Raw genomic sequence first — 22069 nt, 5'->3', positions numbered from 1 at the left:
CCAACACTTTGCACAAGGCTCTTCGGTGACTTTCCCCGAGCAAGCAAAGGCCATAATATCGTTGAGAAGTGGGAAGACGGTTGATAATGCTCAGGTGGAGCCGCCGGTTGCGCAAATCTTGTTACCTTTTCCAGCACTATTGAAGCCCACAGTGCCAAATGGGGAATCTCCCAAACCGGTTCTTACAGAAGAAGAAAAGGGAAAAGCTAAAGAAGTCGAGGTTCCGCCCGCTTTCACCGTTCCCGCTCCATATCCTAACCGACTTAAGTCGCCTGCCAAGCCAAATTTGAACAGTGATATCTATGAAGTTCTTAAAAAAGTGACGGTTAACCTTCCTTTGCTTGATGCTATTAAACAGATTCCATCATACGCCAAATTTTTGAAAGAGTTGTGCACTCACAAACGGCAACTCCAAGTGCAGAAGAAGGTGTTCTTGACTGAACAAGTGAGCTCACTCTTCCAATCAACCCTTCCGCCCAAGTATAATGATCCGGGCTGTCCTACGATATCCATCACCATCGGGGGTAAAGTTTGTGAAAAGGCTCTTCTTGATTTGGGGGCAAGTGTAAACCTCCTCCCGTTCTCGGTCTATGAACAACTCGGTTTGGGAGAAATGAAGCCAACTCGGGTGACCTTACAACTAGCCGATCGGAGTATTCGAGTTCCCAAAGGGGTAGTCGAAGATGTTCTTGTTCAAGTTGACCAGTTCGTGTACCCAGTCGATTTCGTAGTTCTTGATACGTGCCCGGTGCCGGCAGCTCAATCGTCCGTCCCAATCATTCTTGGCCGGCCGTTTTTGGCAACATCCGACGCCGTTATTCATTGCCGGGATGGCCGCCTTAACATGAGTTTTGGCAACATGAAGATGCAAGTCAACATGTTCCATATCGGTAGCCAATTGGGAGATGACGAGGATGTGTGCGGAGTAAGCATGGTCGATTCACTTGTTCAAGACCACGTCACTACGTTTATTTGCAAAGATCAGTTGGAACTCGCACTGACTTCTGCCGAGGCCGATTTTCTTGAAGCCCCTGAGGTTGCGTACTTGTGCTCTTTGTTAGATGAGGAAGAGGTGTGTGGTATCACCCCATGGGTCCCCAAATTTGAGGAGCTGCCGTTTATTGAGAAGCGAGCCGTTCCGTCTAGCATGGAACCCCCAGTGCTTGAGTTGAAACCACTACCGGATACCCTCAAGTACGCCTATCTTGGCGACGGCCAAACATACCCGGTAGTAATCTCCTCCGCCCTCACCGAACTTCAGGAATCTCAACTCCTCTCTAAGTTGAGGACACATTCAAAGGCTATTGGATGGTCCATAGCCGATATCAAAGGAATAGATGGATCTCTATGCTCCCATCACATTTACATGGAGGAGGATGTTAAGCCCTCTCGCCAGCCTCAACGACGATTAAACCCGATTATGAAGGATGTGGTGCGCGCCGAAGTTCTGAAATTGTTGGATGTTGGCATTATTTACCCGATAGCGGATTCCAAGTGGGTGAGCCCGATACAAGTGGTGCCAAAGAAGTCTGGGGTGACTGTGATGAAAAACGACAAGGATGAGCTTATTCCAATGCGTGTTCAGACTGGCTGGAGGGTGTGCATTGATTATCGAAAGCTGAACGCCAGTACCCGAAAGGACCATTTTCCCCTTCCCTTCATCGATCAAATTTTGGAGAGAGTGGCCGGGCACAAGTTCTACTGCTTTTTGGACGGGTACTCCGGTTATAATCAGATTGAGGTGGCCTTGGAAGATCAAGAGAAAACTACTTTCACGTGCCCATTCGGGACCTTTGCGTATCGTCGTATGCCGTTCGGGCTTTGCAACGCTCCCGGTACCTTCTCGCGGTGTATTATGGGTTTATTCAGTGACATGGTGGAGAAAATTATGGAAGTATTCATGGACGACTTCTCAGTTTTTGGTGACTCTTTTGAGGTTTGTCTTACCAACTTGGGGTTAGTATTGGCCCGGTGCGAGGAAAAGAACCTAGTGCTGAATTGGGAGAAATGTCACTTCATGGTGACCGAAGGCATTGTACTCGGCCATATTGTTTCTTCGAAAGGCATCGAAGTGGATCGGGCAAAAATTGATTTGATTGGGAGTCTACCGACTCCAAAGTGTTTGAAGGATATCCGCTCTTTCTTGGGGCATGCTGGTTTCTATCGGCGGTTTATCAAAGATTTTAGTGCAATTGCCAAACCTTTATGTCATTTGCTCGCCAAAGATGTGCCGTTCGAGTGGACGCCGGGTTGCGAGGCCGCCTTTGCCAAGCTAAAGTCTAGTCTCACCTCTCCACCTATAGTGCGATCGCCGGATTGGGAATTGCCCTTCGAGCTCATGTGTGACGCCAGTGATTACGCCGTTGGAGCTGTTTTGGGCCAAAGGAAAGGGAAAGAGCCGTACGTTATCTACTATGCAAGCAAGACGCTCAATGAGGCTCAAATGAACTATTCCACTACGGAGAAGGAGTTGCTTGCCATAGTCTTTGCGCTGGACAAGTTCCGGTCTTATCTAGTGGGGGCTCCGATTACCGTGTACACCGATCATTCGGCTCTCAAGTACCTTTTCACGAAGCAGGATGCCAAGGCGCGTTTGATTCGGTGGATTTTACTCCTACAAGAGTTTGACCTCACTATTAAAGACAAGAAGGGTGTCGAGAATGTGGTGGCCGATCATTTGTCTCGATTAGAATTCGAAGATCATACATCGCACATTCCTATCGGTGACTCCTTTCCCGATGAGCAGCTGTTCTCCATCACTACGGCTCCATGGTACGCGGATATAGTGAACTACTTAGTCACCGGTCTTATGCCTGGACATTGGAATTTGCAGGAGCAGCGTCGGTTTTTGGCCGAGGTGAAACGGTTCTCTTTTGACGACCCGTATTTGTTTAAGTATTGCGCCGACCAACTTGTTCGCCGTTGTGTGCCCGAGTCTGAGCAACATAGTGTTATCCAGTTTTGCCACACGGAGGCTTGTGGCGGCCATTTCTCGTTCAAAAAGACCGCCGCTAAGATTTTACAGTGCGGATTCTATTGGCCACAATTGTACAAGGATACGTTTGCTTTCTGCCGGTCATGTGCGCGCTGTCAACTTCTGGGGTGCGTGACGCGACGTAATGAGATGCCGCTTACCCCCATTTTGATTATTGAAGTGTTTGACTGTTGGGGTATCGACTTCATGGGGCCATTTCCTACATCTTTTGGGTACCTCTACATCTTGTTGGCCGTTGACTATGTCTCCAAATGGGTGGAAGCCATCCCCACTCGTACTAATGACGCCCAAGTGGTCGTTGAATTTCTCCGTGAGTACATTTTGGCGCGCTTTGGTATGCCCAGGGCTATCATTAGTGATCAAGGGTCCCACTTTTGCAACCGATCCATTGCGGCCCTCTTGCGGAAATATTCCATCATTCACAAAGTCTCAACGGCTTATCACCCGCAAACCAATGGCCAAGCGGAGCTTGCAAATCGAGAGATTAAACATATCTTGGAGAAGACGGTTAATCCTACCCGTAAAGATTGGTCAACTCGCTTGGTCGATGCTTTGTGGGCTTACCGTACTGCGTACAAGACTATCTTGGGAATGTCACCTTATCGGTTAGTTTACGGGAAAGCATGCCACTTGCCAGTCGAGCTTGAGCATAAAGCGTATTGGGCCATTAAGAAACTAAATTTCAATATGGTACAAGCTGGTGCCCGCCGCAAGCTCCAATTGACGGAACTCGAGGAGTTGAGGTACAATGCTTACGATCACTCTAGCACTTACAAATCTAAACTCAAAGCCAAGCATGATAATAAGATTGTGATTAAAAACTTTGCGCCCGGTCAGCAAGTCTTGTTGTATAATTCTCGATTGCACTTGCATCCCGGGAAGTTGCGCTCCCGCTGGGCCGGACCTTATGTTGTCAAAAATGTGTCCCCTCACGGGGCAATAGAAGTAGAGAGCATGCATAACGGTTCCTCTTTTAAAGTTAACGGTCAGCGGCTTAAGCCTTTCCTTGGTGGCTTTGAAGCTCGCGAGCCCGATGAGGTCTTGGCCGATCCCGTTTACACGGATGGTCCCTCGTTTTAGCTGGTGTTACTCTAATTTGCACGGGGAGCGAAAGCGTAACCGCTGAACTTAACTGTTTGTCGGACCCGGCCCCCGGGTAGGGGGTACCCTCCATTGACTTGGGTATATGTAGCTCCGCACGCCGCTACTAAAAAAAGGATCGTGTGCCCAGCTCCGGTTAGTAAGGGCAATTTTTAATATCAGTGACATAAGGCTTTCGTTAGTTTTTCTGATAGGAGTAATTCACAGTGAACCACTCACGTCTTCCAGATTAGCCCCAACGGGGGCGGTATAGATCTTAGGTTAGGCCTTGATATTCCCGTGCTCCATTACCGCACTTGGCTCTATCTTGTGCCTGCCTGGTTACGATCTTAGGGGACGCTGGACTTCATTGTTTGGCGGAGTCCAGCTGTGACTTGGACGCTCCGAGCTCTGATATTAAATTCTGTATATTTGTACATTTGTAAATATTGCGTTTCTGTTTTGTTCTTATTTTCTCATGTTTCGGGATTTTCTCACCAAAAGATTTCACCAACGCATCATTGTATCGGGCTTTAATTAGTCCTTCTTTGTCGTAGTTTGCCGTTAACGATCCATGCTCACCAGATATGTCCCTATCGGGGGCAATTTAGGTCTTTGGGTGCGGCTTGATATTCCCGGGCTTTGGCCCTAGGCTCTGTCTTGTTTCACTTTGTTTTGATCATAGGGAACGCTGGGCTTAATTGCTTGGCGAGGTCAAGCGGTGAATTTTACTTCGGGCATGATGTAACACCTTTGATGGTCTAGTATAGCCACCCGCGTTTTGCCTACTTGGTGAGACACGGGACGAAAAGTATGACTCGTGAGATTGCGTGAAAATCGGGTGGTGTCTTTTGTTTTTCTTTGTATATATGTTTGTTGGTGCCCGGATAACACGAGCCGGGCGGTTCTAATGTCATTTGTCTCTTAGTAGGTAGTTCGAGCTTAAGTCTTTTGCAGGGTGTACGTGCTACCACACCAGCCTTGGTGGATTGGATCTAACGTCGGAGTGATTGAGGCATTCAGGAGCCCTAAGCATGGGTGCGATTACGTGTCGCGGTTGTTAGTCCAATAAAATTTTGGCCATGATCCTGTGTGACTAGCTGTGGTTCCGTTGGAAGAATCGAAGGAGTCGACCTTGGAAGCCGTTCGGATGACAAACGGAGCCGGTGGCGCAAAAACCTCCAACTTGGTCGAGGTATCCGGGGGTTGACATTCCCCCGTAGGTACGATCTTTTGTTCCTTTTTCCCTACTGTTGTTCTCCATGCTATGAGGGCATAGCATATTTCAAGTTGGGGGGAGGGACATAAATCGGATATTTATGTTTTATGCGTTTTGTTTAAATTTTTCGTTTTTGGTAGATCAATCCTTCCGTTATTACAAGTTAGTGGAATAGATCAACTTAGCACGTGGTCAATAGTTCATTAATTGGCAAGAGTTCGTGTAAATATTTTTGTTAAACTTGTTCTGTCCAACTCGTATGCATGCTAAAGGGCGAGAAATTAAATGTTGAGTGTGTTGTGAGCAGGTTTGACCCATATCCCGTTGATGGTTCTCAGTATATTCTTAGTTAGGTTTTAATCTCATGTCATGCCTAAACGTATTCGTTATCTACTTTAAATCGCTTCGGAATCTATGGCATATGTAAGAAATGATACAAGGCCATCTTCGCTTGATTAAAACCACAAGAGAGTCTCATTGTCCTTTAAAAATAAAGCCTAGTCCGCGTCTCACTCTTATCCATAGGAAACCGGATGTTTGGGTGGATGGATGGAAGTTGGTTTTAAGCTTTGCTGGGGCGGGCTTCAGGTTTACAGGCTCCGGGTGTATCTTAAAAGTGGCTCTGGGCGTCGGCATGGGCTGTCGGGTGGCAAAGTTGAACTTCTGAAGATAAGCCACCCGTATCGATACGGCCCGTAAGGCGTATCGATACGCGTTTGTTCGTGGGCAATCAGAAAGACCCGTATCGATACGGATTTTGGACCGTATCGATACGCGTGGGTTAAAGTCGAAATCTGCAGTTATCAAGGTCGGCCTCTTCATCTTCCCAAACCCCATTTTCTCTCACTAACCCTCCATAACCGCCCAAGTTCTTCGAAACCCAACCCCAAAAAACACCAAAATCAACCCCAAAACTCCAAGCTTTCAAGGAATTCCAAAGGTTTTCAAGGATTTCAAGTCAAATCCTACTCGTATCAAGGTAAATCCTCTCTCTCTCTCTCTCTATGCGCAAAATCTCCCATTGTTCTTCCTCTATATTAACTCCAAACCTTGATTACCCACTATATTGCCATGCATTGCTATTTTGAACCATCTTACCATGTTTCTAAACCCCAACTTCCGAAATCACCCATGAACCCCTGTTTTCGAGATTTTTGAAATTTTGATTGGTTTTGGGACTGGAATTGCATGGCGAAGTTATCATTTGTGTACTTAAGTTTTGAAGCAGAGTCTGTGTAGTACAACTCAGAAGGGTTGTGGATTCTGCCTGGCCGCCTGTTTTTGTTGAAATTTGCACGTTCCTGGCTGCAATCTGGGTTGTTTTCGGTAGTATTTTGTTTCAAGATTTGGGATATTGTTCTGTTTGGTAGGTTTTGCATGCAATGGTGAGAACAAAGACTGTGGTTTCCAAGGGCAAGGCTCCGGCTTCTTCTTCGCAACAAGCGGAGGAGATAGTGCAGGAAATGGAGGAGGAGGAGGAAATGATTGCAAACCCGCAAAAGCGAAGCCGGGCTAAGAGGAGGACGGCGGCTGAAATTCGTGCCGCAACTCAAAAGAAATGGGAAGAAGGGATTCGGAACCGGGGGTTCAAGAATGAGCGACATGTTGACGTCGACAACCTTGGTATCGAGAATCCGTTTGTTCGTCGCATCCGCGACCAAGGTTTGTCTTACTACCTGGCCCCTAACCCTAGTTACAACAAAGAGCTTGTCGTAGAATTTTACAAAAACATGAAAATTCCGCCTGAGGAGGATGAGAAGAAGGATGATGCCAAGGTAACATCAAAAATTGGGAAGATTACTATCGAGGTGACTTCAGGGTTTATTGCACGGGTTTTGAATTACCGCTAACCACCCGCGGATGATGTGAATTATCCCGATGAGGAGTATGTGGCGGATGAGACCGTTGTTCAGGAATTGTACAAAAATCCTAGGGAGGCAAGTCTCCCTCATGTGCCGGGAAGGTTTAAGGAGGTATATCGGCTTGTCAATCAGCTAGTGCATCACAATTTCAATCCGAGGGGTACGGAGAACAAGCCGGATAGCTACGAAGGGGGGATGATTCACGCGTTCATGAATCCGAATGTGGTATGTGACTGGGCAAAGGTTATATTTCAGGAGATGATTGATTTCAAAGCCAAGGCCCCAACCAACTCTAGGTTGCCTTTTCCATGTTTGGTGACCGTTATGTGTCTGGCTCAGAAGGTTCCCGCTTCCAAGTTTCCGGAGCGTGAAAAGCTTAATCCGGGGGATATTAACAGTTCCATACTCACCCGGAGTATCTCTCAGTCCCGACCTACTGCTGCTGCTGCCCCACGTGGGGAGTACTTGACTACTTTGCCACCAAAGGGTGCAAAGTCAGCTGCTTGGAACAAATTGTTGTTTTGCCAAGGGGTGGCCACTATGGGATGCCTGAAGAAACTGAAAAAGGAGACTCGAGCCAATGCAAGGAGGCAGCGGAAGATTGATCATAAGTTAGACTGGGTTCTGAGCCAAGGAGTGGGGCAAGCCAGTGAGCAATATGTGCCACCGCCCGAGGAGCCTGATGAGGACAGCGATGATTTTGCTGGGGATGAGCCGGTGTTTGTGGATGACGAGTAGAGTCGGTGGAGTAGTTGGAAATCCCTCAACTTGGTCGGGGTGCTTGGTGGTTGACAGCCCACCTTTTATCGTTTATTTCGTTGTTTTTAGTTTAGTTTGGTTTAGTTAACTCTGACTTAATAGTTTAGTAAGTTTTTGTTGAGGCCGGCATGTGGCCTATGACTTGGTAGTTGGAGTTGGAGGCGGCCAAGGGTAGTTGAACCAAGCTAGTATATGGCCGCTATCCTATTTTGCTAACCGTTCTTTGATTTAAAACCAAGGTCAATATATGCTATGAAGCCCTTAGTAGATCTTTAATATGCCTTGATTCCATTTCGATTTATTGCCTGATAGCTAGTATATTTAGTTTGTGGCATGCTTTCTTTCGGCATTTCAGTTTTCAATCGTTTAGTCGTAAGTTCTGTTTAATGGTGCTCTCCACTTATAAGGCATGGTATTTTTGTTCCCCGTGCCTAATTCGAGCACTTTTCTTATGGGATATGGTTACATTGGTTGGAATTGGTTAAGTTATAGCTTCGTATCCGTCTTTTGTCTTTTGGCGCTCGTTTTGGATACTTGATTATAACTTGCTCAATATTTAGTTGATCGCTCAATTGTTGGCTGCGAGTTGTTTTGGAATAATTAAGTTGTTTTAACTCTTGCCAATTAGTTGCAGTTTGAGTAGGTGCTAAGTAGCTCTGTCGGAAGGATGGTCTGGCGTTCTTTATTTTCCTTTAGTTCCTATTTTGTTGCTAGGGACTAGCAACGCTCAAGTTGGGGGGTGTGATACGCACCTAAGATTGCTTGATCGTGGTGCTTAAGTCCGTTAGTTAGAAGTGCTTTTAGCTTTTATTGTCGTTTTTAGTCGATATTGCTCATGAGGTAGTTTGTTTAGTGTTTCAGGCAAAACGCCCTTAAAAGGCGTGTTTTGGATGCAAAGTCAACCCCCAAGTTAATTCAAGACTCATCGCTCGGTGGAACTTGTGCCAAAGTGACCAAAGAACGAAGGCGAGGAGCATCGGGCAAGCCAACGATCGTCGGGTGTCAAGTTTTGGAGGCTGGCCTGAAGACCAGAGATAAGCTCCCCGTATCGATACGGATTTTGGACCGTATCGATACGCGTTTGTTATCTTTCCAATCAGAGAGTCCCGTATCGATACGGCCATAATCTGTATCGATACGGGATTGTTACGGGAGATTAGCCTTTTCAGCTTAACGATGTGGTATCGATACTTTGCTTATTCTGTATCGATACGGAGAGCTTCCGACCAGATATTTTGCTACTTTTTGGACTTTCCATTTATGGAATACTTGCCTTTAATAGCATGTTTTTAGATATTTGAGGAGAGAGAAACCCATTGTGTATAAATAGGGGTCTCCTCTCTCCCCTTTGTTATCTAGGTCTTTAAGAGCTTTTAATTTTCTTCCATTAATGTTCTTTCAAGCTTTTCTAGCGTAATTCCTTAAGAACTCAAGTAAGTAATTCTCGTTTGTTAATTTCTCGTTTATTAAAGTTGTTCCTACGGACTAGATCTTTTATAATATCAAGTTTGTTTTCGTTTTCATCGGTTAAAAGTCATGTCTCGTTTTTATGCTTTCTTTCATGCTTTAGCTATGTGTGAGTAGTTGATAGGCCAAGTCTCGGGGTAATCTTTCCCGATGACTTAGGTGGTTATTTGGTTCTCAAACCTTCGGGCTTAAAATCTTGATTTTCGGAATTTCATTAATCTAGCCTTTTTGGTCTAAGCGAGGCGTGTTAACTCCTTGGTATGAAGTTTAGTCAAGCGGTCTTGGCGAGCGACATATTGAGGGCTCGTGGCCCCCTACGTGTTAGATACATTAGCAAAAATAGGTTGATTCAATTCCGGTTAATCACATCTTTTGATAAACATAGTCATTAAAGCTAAATTCTCCGGGCGTGAGCACGCGGTCGTGGCTCTCGCCTGAGTTATATTGAGAACCGGTAACATCCTTAGTCAAGGGTTAGACGATCCCTAGACTTGCCTCCTTTTAGTTTATTAAGCGTTATCCTAGTCTTTTGCCTTGGCAATTTTCACCGTTTAAAGCAAAACCAAGTTGGCCGTCTTAAACGCCACAATCCACCATATAAAACCTACAATCCGATTAAGCTACATTCGAATTCTCTGTGGGTACGATCCCGGACTTCCGGATATTATGCTACCGACGACCTAGCCCTACGCTTGGGGTATTCAACCTTATATTTGAAGGCGAGGTTTGAAGGCGAAGCAGTTCGCAACACTCAATTTATAGTTCCATCCATCACTGATCGCTACATTCAACGATTACCTCAGGCTTATCAGCGTTATGTTTCCCACACTGTTGACGTGCTTGGTGATGGTCATTGTGGATACAGGGCGATAGCTGCACTAATCGGGTATAGTGAAAATGATTGGAATTGAGTACGAGAGGAGCTTATTGAAGAAATTCAACAAAATTATTATCTATACAGTATGATTTATCCAGTACATGATTGGGCAAATCGTCTACTAATTTTACTGAATTGGTTCAAGCCTACAGCACCAGAGAATCATTGGATGGAGGCTATGACTTTGGGAGTTGTCATCGCAACAAGGTACAACATAGTACTGCATACATTTGATGAGGATGTTTACGGTTGTTTTACTCATTTGCTATTGAGGTCCCCTCCAGTTCCAGTCGAATACTGCTGGGAAATTGCTATTGCCCGTGTTAACAACAATCACTTCGTGCAAATTTTTTTAGAACCTCATTACCCTGTACCACCCATCCCAACATGGCGGGAGGAGAATTCATCGGATGAAGCTAAAGGATGGGCTGCCAGTTATGAAACACGTTTGCTATTGTGGTACGAAGTAATGGGTATAAGCACGCTGGGAGCAGCATTTGGAGGAGATATTGATTAAAATTTGTGTTTTTATGTATTTTCATGTTTTGACAATATGTACTCAATTATAATAAAATAAAATTTTATTTCAATTTATTATTGTTCATTACAAGTTATTTTTATTATTCATTGTTAAGACTAATTAACTAATTAAAATAATATAAATTTATTAAGTATAAAGTCAATTTTAATTGAAAATAGAATTTGAGTTAACCAAAAAAAAAGAAAAAGAAGGGAGGTAAATGGGAAAAGAAACAAATAAAAAAATAGAAAAGATTATTAAAATAATAATAAAAAGATTCAAAGTGGAAAGAATCAAAAGGAAATAAAGAGAAAAAAAACGGGAAAAAAATTCTAGAGAAAAAAAACGGGAAAAAAATTCTAACAGAAAAAAACAACAGCAAATAAAGAAGAAAAAAAAAGAAAAAAAAAAAATAAATAAGGGGAGGGAGGAGGAGGAGAGGGGGGGGAGGGGGGGGGGGGGGTTAATATGGGAAATGGGGTGTGGGGCCGGGGAGGGGGGGGGGGAAGCAGCCCTCCATGCTGTGTCTATAACAAACAAGTACTGTACGGTTTGGTGATCATATCCGCATCTCTATCTCTCGACCGAGTTCCCTTCCCACTTTAATAGTGTCCCGTCCCTTTTTTTTCTTTCCATTCCGGTCCAAAAAGCGATTCGAATTGTTAATTCTGTAGACACGGAAAAAAAAATTGTGGAAGCAACAGTCTTGAAAGTTATGGGTGTGGATCGATCGTTAGGCCTATAAATTCCTTCTAACTACTCGCTACTCCAGTACTGTTAAGGACAGCAATAGTTTCCGTATCTGGCGCGGAGGAGTTAATAAGTACACTTTTTAAGTGAGGGACTGTTAGGTAATCCAGGAGCTAATACTATGATGGATTACTAAAACAAGGCACAACTCCAAACTCTCCTCTAGACTTGGTGGACGAGTGCGAGAGATTGCTAAGTAAGACTTGGCAGTTGTGCTAGAATACAAAAAGCAGACATGTACAGAATGATTCGTTTCCACCGAACCCAAGACGCATATATAATTTGCATGAGCGCATGAACGAGAGCGTGAAAGCAACTTTGAATATTACAGCTCAAATTTGTAAAATCTGCGAGAGGAAGAATTGAGAGTGAGAGTTCAATGCGAGGATATATTGAGAGCGCGAATACAATGCGTTTTGAAGGATTATGTTACTGATGATTGAACAATTAGGATTCCTCGCCTTAATTTTTTGCCGTCATTTTCTGTATAGTTTTTTTTTTTTTTTTTGTTTCTTAACGAGATTCGGGCCAAATTTTTTGGACTACTGATCATTATCTCAACGCGAGGAATGGGAAAAAATAAAATAAAAATCCAGTAGGCCTAGCTAGCATCGTATACTTGTTTCCCTTCTACCAACCACGGCCAACTAGCATCTCTCCATTCAAAACATCCAGAAAGTCTACACTTCCCGACCCATTTTCCCGATCGGAATCCCAACACTTCGCCGGGCCCACTCCGGCCACCGGACGGCTGGTCCGAGCTGTCCAAAAATTCTAAAAAATAAATCCGAGTGGGGCCATACGAGAATCAATGGCATTCAACGTGTTTAGATGGCCGATCCGAATACTACATTTTTGTGTATATATACACGAATATACACATAAAAAATAGAGTGTTTGGATCGGCCACCTAAACACGAGGGATACCATTGATTCTCACGTAGGCCCACTCGGATTTTTTTTTAAAAATTTTTGGACGGCTTGGATCCGCCGTTCGGTGGCCAAAGTGAGCCCGGCAGGGCGTCGGAATTCCGATCGGATTCCCCGGTCGGGGACTGTAGCTTTACTCCAAAACATCACGATCCCACTGTTCCCACAGAGAAAAAAAAGTAGCCCCGAAGCTTCCCATTGGAAGCTGCAACACAGCAGTGAAAACCACGTGGCACAACCACATTCAATGAAACAATTTATAAATGGGCGCATGGAGAGATTTTTCAATGCCGAGCGATATATCACACGTGGTATTTATTCAGCGCATCCGAGCCGTCTGATACACTTTTGTACGGTTCGGATTAAAACTCTCTTCTCACCCCAACATTTTCTCTCTCATTTTTTCTCTCCAAATCTGAGCCGTTCTAAAATAAAAAGAATGGTTCGGATGCGCGAACAGACACCACATAGTGCCCATGTACCCGCTGGGCACTGAAAAATTTTCCGGGCGCATGGGTATGGAGGTTGCTTTCTCTCTCTCTGCATATTACTGTACTTCACAACTCTCTCTCTCTCTCTCTCCCTGCATATAACTGTACTCCACAACTCTCTCTCTCTCTCTCTCTCTCTCTCTGTATATTACCGTACTCCACAAATGATAGCCCCTTTCTGATGGAGTATTGAAGTGTTAAAGTTACAGTGGTACATACAGCCGTATATCTGTTCTGTTCAAGATCGCAGAGATCGAAGGCCAATTATCTGTCTGCTGAGAAGGAAATTCACATCCCCATATCCAAACAGAAAGGTAAGCCCTCTTTTTTGTTAGAGACAAAAGTGTTTGTTTGTCTATGATGTGTGTGTTGTTGTCTGATAGCGTCGAATTTAATTCGGAACATAGAAATTAGAAGAACCGACCTATAAAAATCTTTTATTTTTATCGATATCCTTAACAAATAACAAGATCCAAGAATAAAATTAATGTTAATCGGTAGAGGAAGGGGTTAGGTGCTTCGAAGAGTGCTAACCGAATGAGGGAATAGGTCAGTATTTTCGCAAGATCAAATCTGAATACCGCAGCAGATTAAACACAACTTTTAAGCTATCTATGACCAAAAACTATCTATGCTTGAACTTGTTCAGGAAAAAAAAAAACGTTTGAATGTGATGATTGTTTGAGTTGCTGATTGTACGCACGAAACACTTTTAGATCCGCAGTTACTGCTGCTTCTTTACCCATTTCTTCTGAAGGAATTAATAGGATCAACCTAAATGAGTAGGAGGTTGTTTCGATCGTCAGTAAACATGATCATAGGCCTTGATTATATGGGTAACGATAATTATTCGTAAAATCAGTATATGACTATGAAATCCAAAGATGACGAAAATTTCAGGCTCCTCAACACGATGTTTGATTCTTAGGTGTCTCTTTGAGCTCCTTAATTCATGGGTGTTGTTTTCCTTTTGTGATTTATGTCTTTGTTGGCTTCTTGCTTGCCTTAAATTATTGTTTTATCTTTCTTTGGGTCTTGGCGGCATATGATTGTCGGAGAGTAAATGCATTCCTCATGTTCCGGCTTGAAGCCTAATGCGTAGGGTCCTTTTAATGTTTATAATTTATTTTCAAAAATTAGTAAAATTTCTTATTCGCCTTTTAGAAAAAGATTTCATAAGAGATCGATTCATTTTTTTTTTTTAAATTTTAGTTCTGAAATTTCGTTTCAAAATATGGGTTTAATGAAGACTTTTTAGGTGGATGATGAATCAGAAATCTTGTGCTTGCATGATTTTTTTATAATACTATGGCAAAGGTTAAGCCTCGATCATATGGGATTATTTAATTAAGATAAAGAAGGTCAATTGAATATTCTATGCTCAGTACTAAACTCTTTGAGTCGGTGGTTTATAGGGTATATTTTATAATAGATCCAAAAAAATACTCTTTTGGCTTGATAAGAGCTAGCTCCAGAAGAGTCGATCGGTGGTGGTCCACCGCTATGGATGCTGATGGTTTTATTATTATTTATAAATACTAGTATTGTTATTTGTAACGGATTTTCACATGTGGTGAGTTTCATGCATGTGTAAGTTATAAATATCCGTTGTATCTAAATCTTTTCCGCGGATGACTAGATGTATATTGTTTCTGGGGCATCCTAACTATAAGGTCATTTCGTTTGAGAAAAATACCAGTAAATGGATACATAATTTCATGAGATGGTGTAACTTATTTCGAATAAATATTGATCCTATTTTTATTTTTTCTTATAGTTTCGCATGAGGAAATTTTTTTTTTTTCCTGATAAGGCAAATTCTATTCTTTTACTACTAATCTAGGGAAAAGGGGATGAGACTCGGGGAATTTGAACCCTCACCTGAAGCAAAGAGTATATGACGCTCACTACTTGACCGTCACTACATTTGCTCGGAGTGACACTCTCGATTAAAAAAAGAAGAAGAAGTGGAATATCCCTCTCATAGTCACGTTAAAAATTTTCTTTTCAAATCCAAACAATTCAAAAAAAAAATCACATTTTTTGATTTTAATAGTCAAGGGACTTTTTTTTAGGATACTTCATTAATTTCTGAATTCTACTTTTAATACTACATTCAACGGTTTTTTATAATCAATCCACTTGGCTGACAATTGGGTGTTTCCAAACAGACCAAAAAGTATCCTGATGATCTGTGATGGCATAGGATTCTGCCGGTATACTTTATGTCATTTTTAACTTTTAACTATCAAAGACAATTTTGCACACTACTTTGCTTTTGACTTTTGAGCCCGGCCACACCTGTTAACAGAAAACATAAGCGCTAGTTCCAAAAATAAAAAAATCCCTTGCCTTTTTGTTTTTGTTTTTTAATTTTGTCCATGTGAAAAATTTGTAAATTTTTATTTGTGGTTAAAAAGTTGTTAGGTATTTCTGGTAATTGATAGATTTGTGAGTAGAGTTAGTAAGTTACTGTAGCAAAAAAAGGTTTTTTTTAACTTTTTGTTAGTGAAAACGAAATGGTAAAATGCTGAAACTTTTTTGTTAGTGAAAACGAGATGGTTAAATGCGTTAAGTTTTTAGTATTTTTTGTTAGTGGAAACACCTCCTTAGTTTTGCGTCAAATTTTAATGAGTTATTGATTTGTTTCAACGAGAGAATTTGAAAAGTACTATTGGCGAGAAAAATCCAAGATTTAGGCATTTGAAAATAATACTGCCGAGAGAACTAACAAAATCGATTGACATCTTTGAAGTTGTAACGTTTTATTTTAAAAATGGTGGTTTCCAAATGCTATGCTATGCTTATCAAACTTTGTGACTATATTGGTCACAGTTGCTTCGGTTGAAAGTAATTTTTCAAAGTTTAAGTTGATAAAAACTTACCCTCGAACTTCCATGTCGCAAGAGAGATTTAGAGGATTGACTATGATTTCAATTGAAAATGAGTGCTTAGATAAGTTAAAGTAAGATGATTTTTAATCGCAATTTTTGCTTCAAAAAATAGAAAGAGAAGTTATTTCTTTGAATCGAAACGTGTGAATCATAAAGTGCTAAAATTGGGGTAGCATTTTGGTTTTGACTTTTTGATGTAATTCAGGCTAAAAAAATCAATGTTTTTTATTTGTATAATTGTACGTCATTTTATTTGTTACGACTTAGGCTCCGTTCCGGAAATCAAAATAAGTTTTTATTTTTTAAGAAGGCAATTTCAAGCTCAAAAATTATGATCTTATTGAAATCTAAAAATATGCAATATGGATCTCGTTTGGAAGATCTTGATGGGATCTTTTATACGATGCAAAAAAATTTGAAAAATTATTTTTCATTTACTTTATTTTTTAGTTTGAAAATGTGAAATAAGCTACTTATTTTTTAAGAAGATTTTTGGAACGGGATCTTAATATAGTACGTACACAACCAAGCTTAACATCGGGTTTGGACAACCGAAATATAGGAACTGACACCGTGTGTGCAATGAGTTTGTAAAGCTAAAGTTAGGAAATGCATCTCATCATCAGTCGTAAACATGAAAGAAATTTATTGGGTGCTTTTAAGAAACCCAATGATATTTTGGGTGCTTTTAAAGAAACCTCATGATACGGTAGAAATTTCTACCACACTTTACTGAAAGAGACTCTTTTCTCGTGATTTGCGACTGTGATAGTGGAAACTTGAACCCCGCTTTTACGGCTAGGGACCGATTTTTCGGCTGGATTGGTCTCTCAAAATTAATTGAGGTAAGCATAAACTGATCTGGATATCTAATTAAAAAAAGAGAGAGTTTTATCTCCATGTTTTTTTTTTTGCTAAGAAAAAAGATTTTTATTAATCTTTGAAAAAAAAATCCAAAGATTAAACAGATCTCAGCACACCGGCACATATGCCACCCGAAAACCAACACCAAAAAATGACAAGAAGTCAACCGCACCAAAAACTTGAAATAATGAAAACACCCAACCGGCCAAACCCGACATAAAAATCACCACAACCAAACCACCACAAAAACGAAGACAAAAAACATGACCCGACACCTAACACCCTTAAGCAAAAAAATGACCCAACACCTACAACTATACCCGAAACACCAAAGATCAAATCATAGGAGCAAGACCTAAAAACCATTTTAAAAAAAAATCCAAACAAGCAAACCTAGAGCTTAAAATTCCAAAGAAAGAGACGCACCATCCTCGAAATCGTCATCATCCTCCGGATCAACCTCAATCTCCAAATCATCAACAGCGTTTTATCTCCATGTTAAATGGATAACAATGACTTATTCCGATTACCATTTCTGCTGAAAAGTATTTTTGTTTTTTGGTTTCTTCCAGTGTATTTTTTCCTTTGAGCCAAATATTTCTTCCAGTGTTGTTCTTATCTTTAGTACAAGTTGAGGCCTTAAACTTATTTGCACAGAGAATTAAAATCTAGGAGTACGCCCTTGTTCTGTTGTGGGTTTGAAAAAAAATTTCGAAACCCAAATCCACTTATTACGAGTATATTTTTAATTATTATTTTCATTTCTCTTTCTCACTCATTACCCCTATATCCAATCATTAATCTCGTTTATCTCTATATTTCTCTCCACTCATTATCTCTATTCTCAATTATTATCTTATTGTCTCACCTCACTCATTACCCAAAAATCAAACTCAAAAATTTTCCAAACTCATAACCGAACAAAGCATTATATCGATGTGTAGGTTGTTTTTAAACTCAAAATGTCTGATATTATAATCAGGCTTCTCTGTAATTTGATGTTGAACGTACAGTCCATGTAAACTAGACCGTCTAAAAGTGATTTTTAGTAGTAATCTTTTTAAAATCTAAACCGTTAATTGTCAAAATAGGCCCGGTATGAAGGGATTAGGGCCAATTTTCACATTTTGTTTTTGTTACCGAATTGTGTCCTGTTTAACCCCAATCAGGTGGCTTGGTTGTCTAAGGTCTGGAATTTGGAATTTTATTCTCTCCTGAATTTTTTAAATTTCATGTTCGAAGCCTCTTGGATATTATCAATGCATTTGGCGTCATTCCAGACAGAGCATTGGCTCCTATTTCAAGTGAGGCCCCTGCTAATGAACGATGAGTTTATGTTCTCCAGCATTAATTGAGGTGCGCGTAAACTGATTCGGATATTTTATTATTTAAAAAAAGTATGGGAAAATGACAGTCAAGAACGTTTTTGATAATTAATACACTCCAAGGACATGCTGAGAACATTTGTAAATACTGAAAATGTCATTGAATGGTATTAATTATCAAACACGTATTTAACCGTCATTTTCCCAAAAAGTATTGTGTCTTGTTTTATCAGGCGTTGCTTTCAAAGTACAATTATTAGGCAAGGACACTACTGTCGGTCCAATATGAGAGCTGCTTTTCCCCCCCTCTGACACACCCACAACCCTCCCCCCCCGTTTTACCTCCCAACTTCTTCTTTTCAATTTTTATTCTTCTTTTTTTCTTTCCTTTGTTTTTTCTCTATTACCCCCTCCTGTTCTTTCCTTCCGACTGTTTTTTTTTTCCTTTTTTTCTTATATATATGTATATATATTAAAAAATAAAGTTTAAAAAATAAATGTTTCAATTTTCAATCCGTTTGAACCGGTATAAAAATATTATTTTTTCAAACATTTCATCTTAAATGGTCGTAGTAAATTTTTTAATACACTTATTTTTTTAACTATTTTTTATTATATAAACAGTGTAAAAAATAAGTGTTTCAATTTTCAATCCATGTTACTAATCAAACTATTATTTCTTACATTTAAAAAATTTGTTCTTTCTTTCTTACACAATAGGTTCAAGTCTAATTATAGATTTTGTAAAGTAATTGAGAGAGAAAAAAAAAAGTGTTTCAATTGATCATGTTTATCCGACTATTTTTTTTCTCCTTTTTTTCTCCTTTATAGATTAAAAATATAGTTACAAAAATAAGTGTTTCAATTTTCAATCCGTTTGAACCGGTGCAAAGTTGTTATTTTTCTGATCATTTCATCTTAAATGGTCGTAATAAATTTTTGGCTCCAAGGCCTTTCAATGGATATCCTAAGAGAGTCTTGGAACTAAATAATAAGTCTTACGGTGTATTGTTGAAAGGCCTTAAAAAAATATGAGTAATTAAATAAAAAAATAAATTAAAATAATATGATCAGAATAAAAAAATCTTCACACCCGTTCAAACGCATTAAAAATTGAAGCACTTAATTTTTTAACCATATTTTTTAATATATATAAACGGTCTCAAAAAATTAAGTGCTTAAATTTTCACTCCGTTTGAACCGGTGCAAAGATCTTATCAATATAATCAGAATAACAAGATCTTTGCACCGATTCAAACAGAGTGAAAATTTGAGCACTTAGTTTTTTTAAACCGTTTATATATTAAAAAATATAGTTAAAAAATTAATTACTTCAATTTTTAATGCGTTTGAACGGGTGTGAAGATCTTTTTATTTTGATCATATTATTTTAAAGAGACATAATCAAATTTTGTCTCTAGAGCTCTCATAATTACGTTTTTGTTCCATATGATTGCAAATTGATGGTGAGGATTTTTTTTAACCCAAACGTTGCCGTTTAGGGGCAACTGTGCGCAGCAGAGCCCAGGGCCAATTAAAATGGCGGAGGGAGGTAATTAAAAGGGCTGAGGGAGGGTAAAAGCGGAAAAAGGGTGTGGGACCTGGAGGGTTGTGGTGTCGGGGGGGTGGGAAAAGCAATTTACGTCCAATATACTCATATATACCACAAGTTTTTTTTTTTTAATTCAACAAAGAAATATTTTCATATCATTAAAAGTAAAATGATATAAAATAAAAATTCTGTAATGATACACCAAGAAACATCATGCACAAACAATAGTATCTTATCTATCACTACACTTTACCTCACATTTAAAAAAAAAAAAAACCCAAATGTTTGTTAAATATCAACAAACACCCAAAAAAAGCCTGACTCAATCAAATGGGCCAAAAGGCTCAAACCCCAAAACCTAAATCTTAACAATAAATCCAAATCCTACAGCAGCCCACAAAACCTAACCCTAACGCATTTGAATGTTGGTTAGATACCAACAAACACCCAAAAAGAGTTTGACCCAAACAAATGGGCCAAAAGAACCAAACACCAAAACTTAAATCCTAACAACAAACCCAAATCCTACAACAGCCCACAAAACCTAACCCCAACTCATTTTAACCACCACGTGCCACCAACAACCGCCCTTAGGGCAAACAGAAACCGCAACCACCTGAATAATGCAAACCATTATGTCACCGTCGTCCATCTGCCCAAACCAGATCGACCACCACCATCAGCCGCCACAGTCACTGCTCTGGGACAAAACCCAGGAGCGGTTTCGTGCGCACATGCCCAACATCTCCAAACCAAAACGAGATGAACAAAAAACTGCCGGATCTGCAAGTGGTTTGAAGAGGGAGCCGTAATAACGTTGCCCGAGTGGACACCATCGTCGTTAAGCAAGAACTAAAAACCAACCAAGAGAGAAATCAACGGGAAACCAAACGCCTAAAGCTTTACCAAGCTCGTCGCCAAAGCTCTACCCAGCCATTGAGCCCAAAAATCGGATTCACCTAAGAGAGAGAACCGATGAGAGAAACGACAAAAACGAGCGAGAATGGAGTCAGAAGGAAGCGGCGAAGAATGTAGGATTTTATAAGAAACCCTAAAGCCAAGATCTCATGTCAAATCATTGAAGAAAATAATACCGGATGCGTACATGTCGTCAGGGAGGATGAAAACCTTCTTGTGGTTTTTTGTCTACTGCCTCTAATACCCTTCTATTGTCTTGACCTTACGTCCCACACAAAGATAGGGAAGTATGAGTGAGAGGCTAGAGTTTGGAATGGAGATCTAACCACATATTTATAAGGAAAAATGACGGTTCATAACGTGTTTTAATAATTAATACCCGCCAAATATAAGCTAAGAATATTTGTTAATGCTGAAAATGTCCTTGGCGAGTATTAATTATCAAAATATGTCATTGGCCGTCATTTTTCCGATTTATAAAGCATCGATCATCATAATAGATGGAAATATATTGGGTTCTTTAATTGGTCTTTATATATATATATATATAGACACACACACACACACAGTTAGGATCAGGTCAGGAGGTGTGAACCGGAGCTCCAGTTCGCACCTCCCAATTTCTCACATTTTTCAATTGAATTTCGATGATCCGAACCGCTCAATGTGATTAGTATGCCATTTTAAGGATATTCGCGTAAAATCAGCAAAAAAAATGACCGGAAAGGGCCTGATCTGAGCAGTTTTTTTCTGAACCATTCTAAAAAAACTGTTCAGATTAGGCCCTTCCCGGTCATTTTTTCGCTGATTTCTTGCGAGTACCCTTAAAATTATGTTCTGAACACATTGAGCGGCTCGGATCATCGAAATTCAATCGGGAAAGGGGAGGTGCGGACGGGTGCGGACCGTAAGGGTGTGGACTTAATTTGGACTGTATATATATATATATATCGTTAGCCTGCACCACTTAACGCTCACAACTTGACCCAAATATGTGATAACAAAGACGTGTCTATTATCTGACCACATTAATTGAACGATCACAACTTAATAGATTATACCGACATCACTCAAGCCTTATTTTATACTCCCTCTGTCCCCTTTTTAAAGTCCAGTATTTCATTTTGGGCTAACCCTTAATAAGTGTCTATTTTGTAAAGTTAGTGCACAAAAGTTGGTACATTTTTCATTTTGTTCTTAAAAGGAGATTACATTTTGAAAAGTTAGTGAGTAAAAATGTAATGATAATATCTCCATAGAGGGTAAGGGTTATCATCGGGCAGGGCAGGGCCGGCCCAGCCCAGCCCACCAACCACTACACAAGCCTGCGCACGGGCAGGGCCGATCGGGCTTTTTCTTTTTTGCTGGCCGGGCGGGCCGAGCTACCTACTATAAATTGAAACCCAAGCCTGGCCCACGGGCTAGCCCAATTGACGGGCTAGCGGGCCAAAAAATCGAGCGGGCTTAAATTTCCTTGGGCAAGGGAAAAAAGAAAGGATTTTGTGGAATTTGGGGCTAATGGGCGAGCCCGTGGGCGGGCTTTTGGACGGGTACCACTGGCGGGCC

The 22069-nt window shown here is 40.7% G+C and overlaps 1 protein-coding gene across 5 annotated transcripts in view; it reads left to right on the top strand.

The window, feature by feature from the left end:
* Positions 1 to 12748: 12748 nt before the first annotated feature.
* Positions 12749 to 22069, top strand: part of LOC131306544 (type IV inositol polyphosphate 5-phosphatase 3) — a 38560-nt gene continuing 29239 nt past the window's right edge. For all 5 annotated transcript variants that reach the window (XM_058332851.1, XM_058332847.1, XM_058332852.1 and 2 more), the window contains exon 1: positions 12749 to 13264. The gene's annotated coding sequence lies outside the window, so the exon portion shown is untranslated. The remainder of the gene's footprint in view (positions 13265 to 22069) is intronic.

Source organism: Rhododendron vialii, chromosome 11a (genome assembly GCF_030253575.1).
Source record: "Rhododendron vialii isolate Sample 1 chromosome 11a, ASM3025357v1".
NCBI classification, from domain to species: Eukaryota; Viridiplantae; Streptophyta; class Magnoliopsida; order Ericales; family Ericaceae; genus Rhododendron; species Rhododendron vialii.
This window is presented reverse-complemented; position numbering and strand designations above follow the sequence as displayed.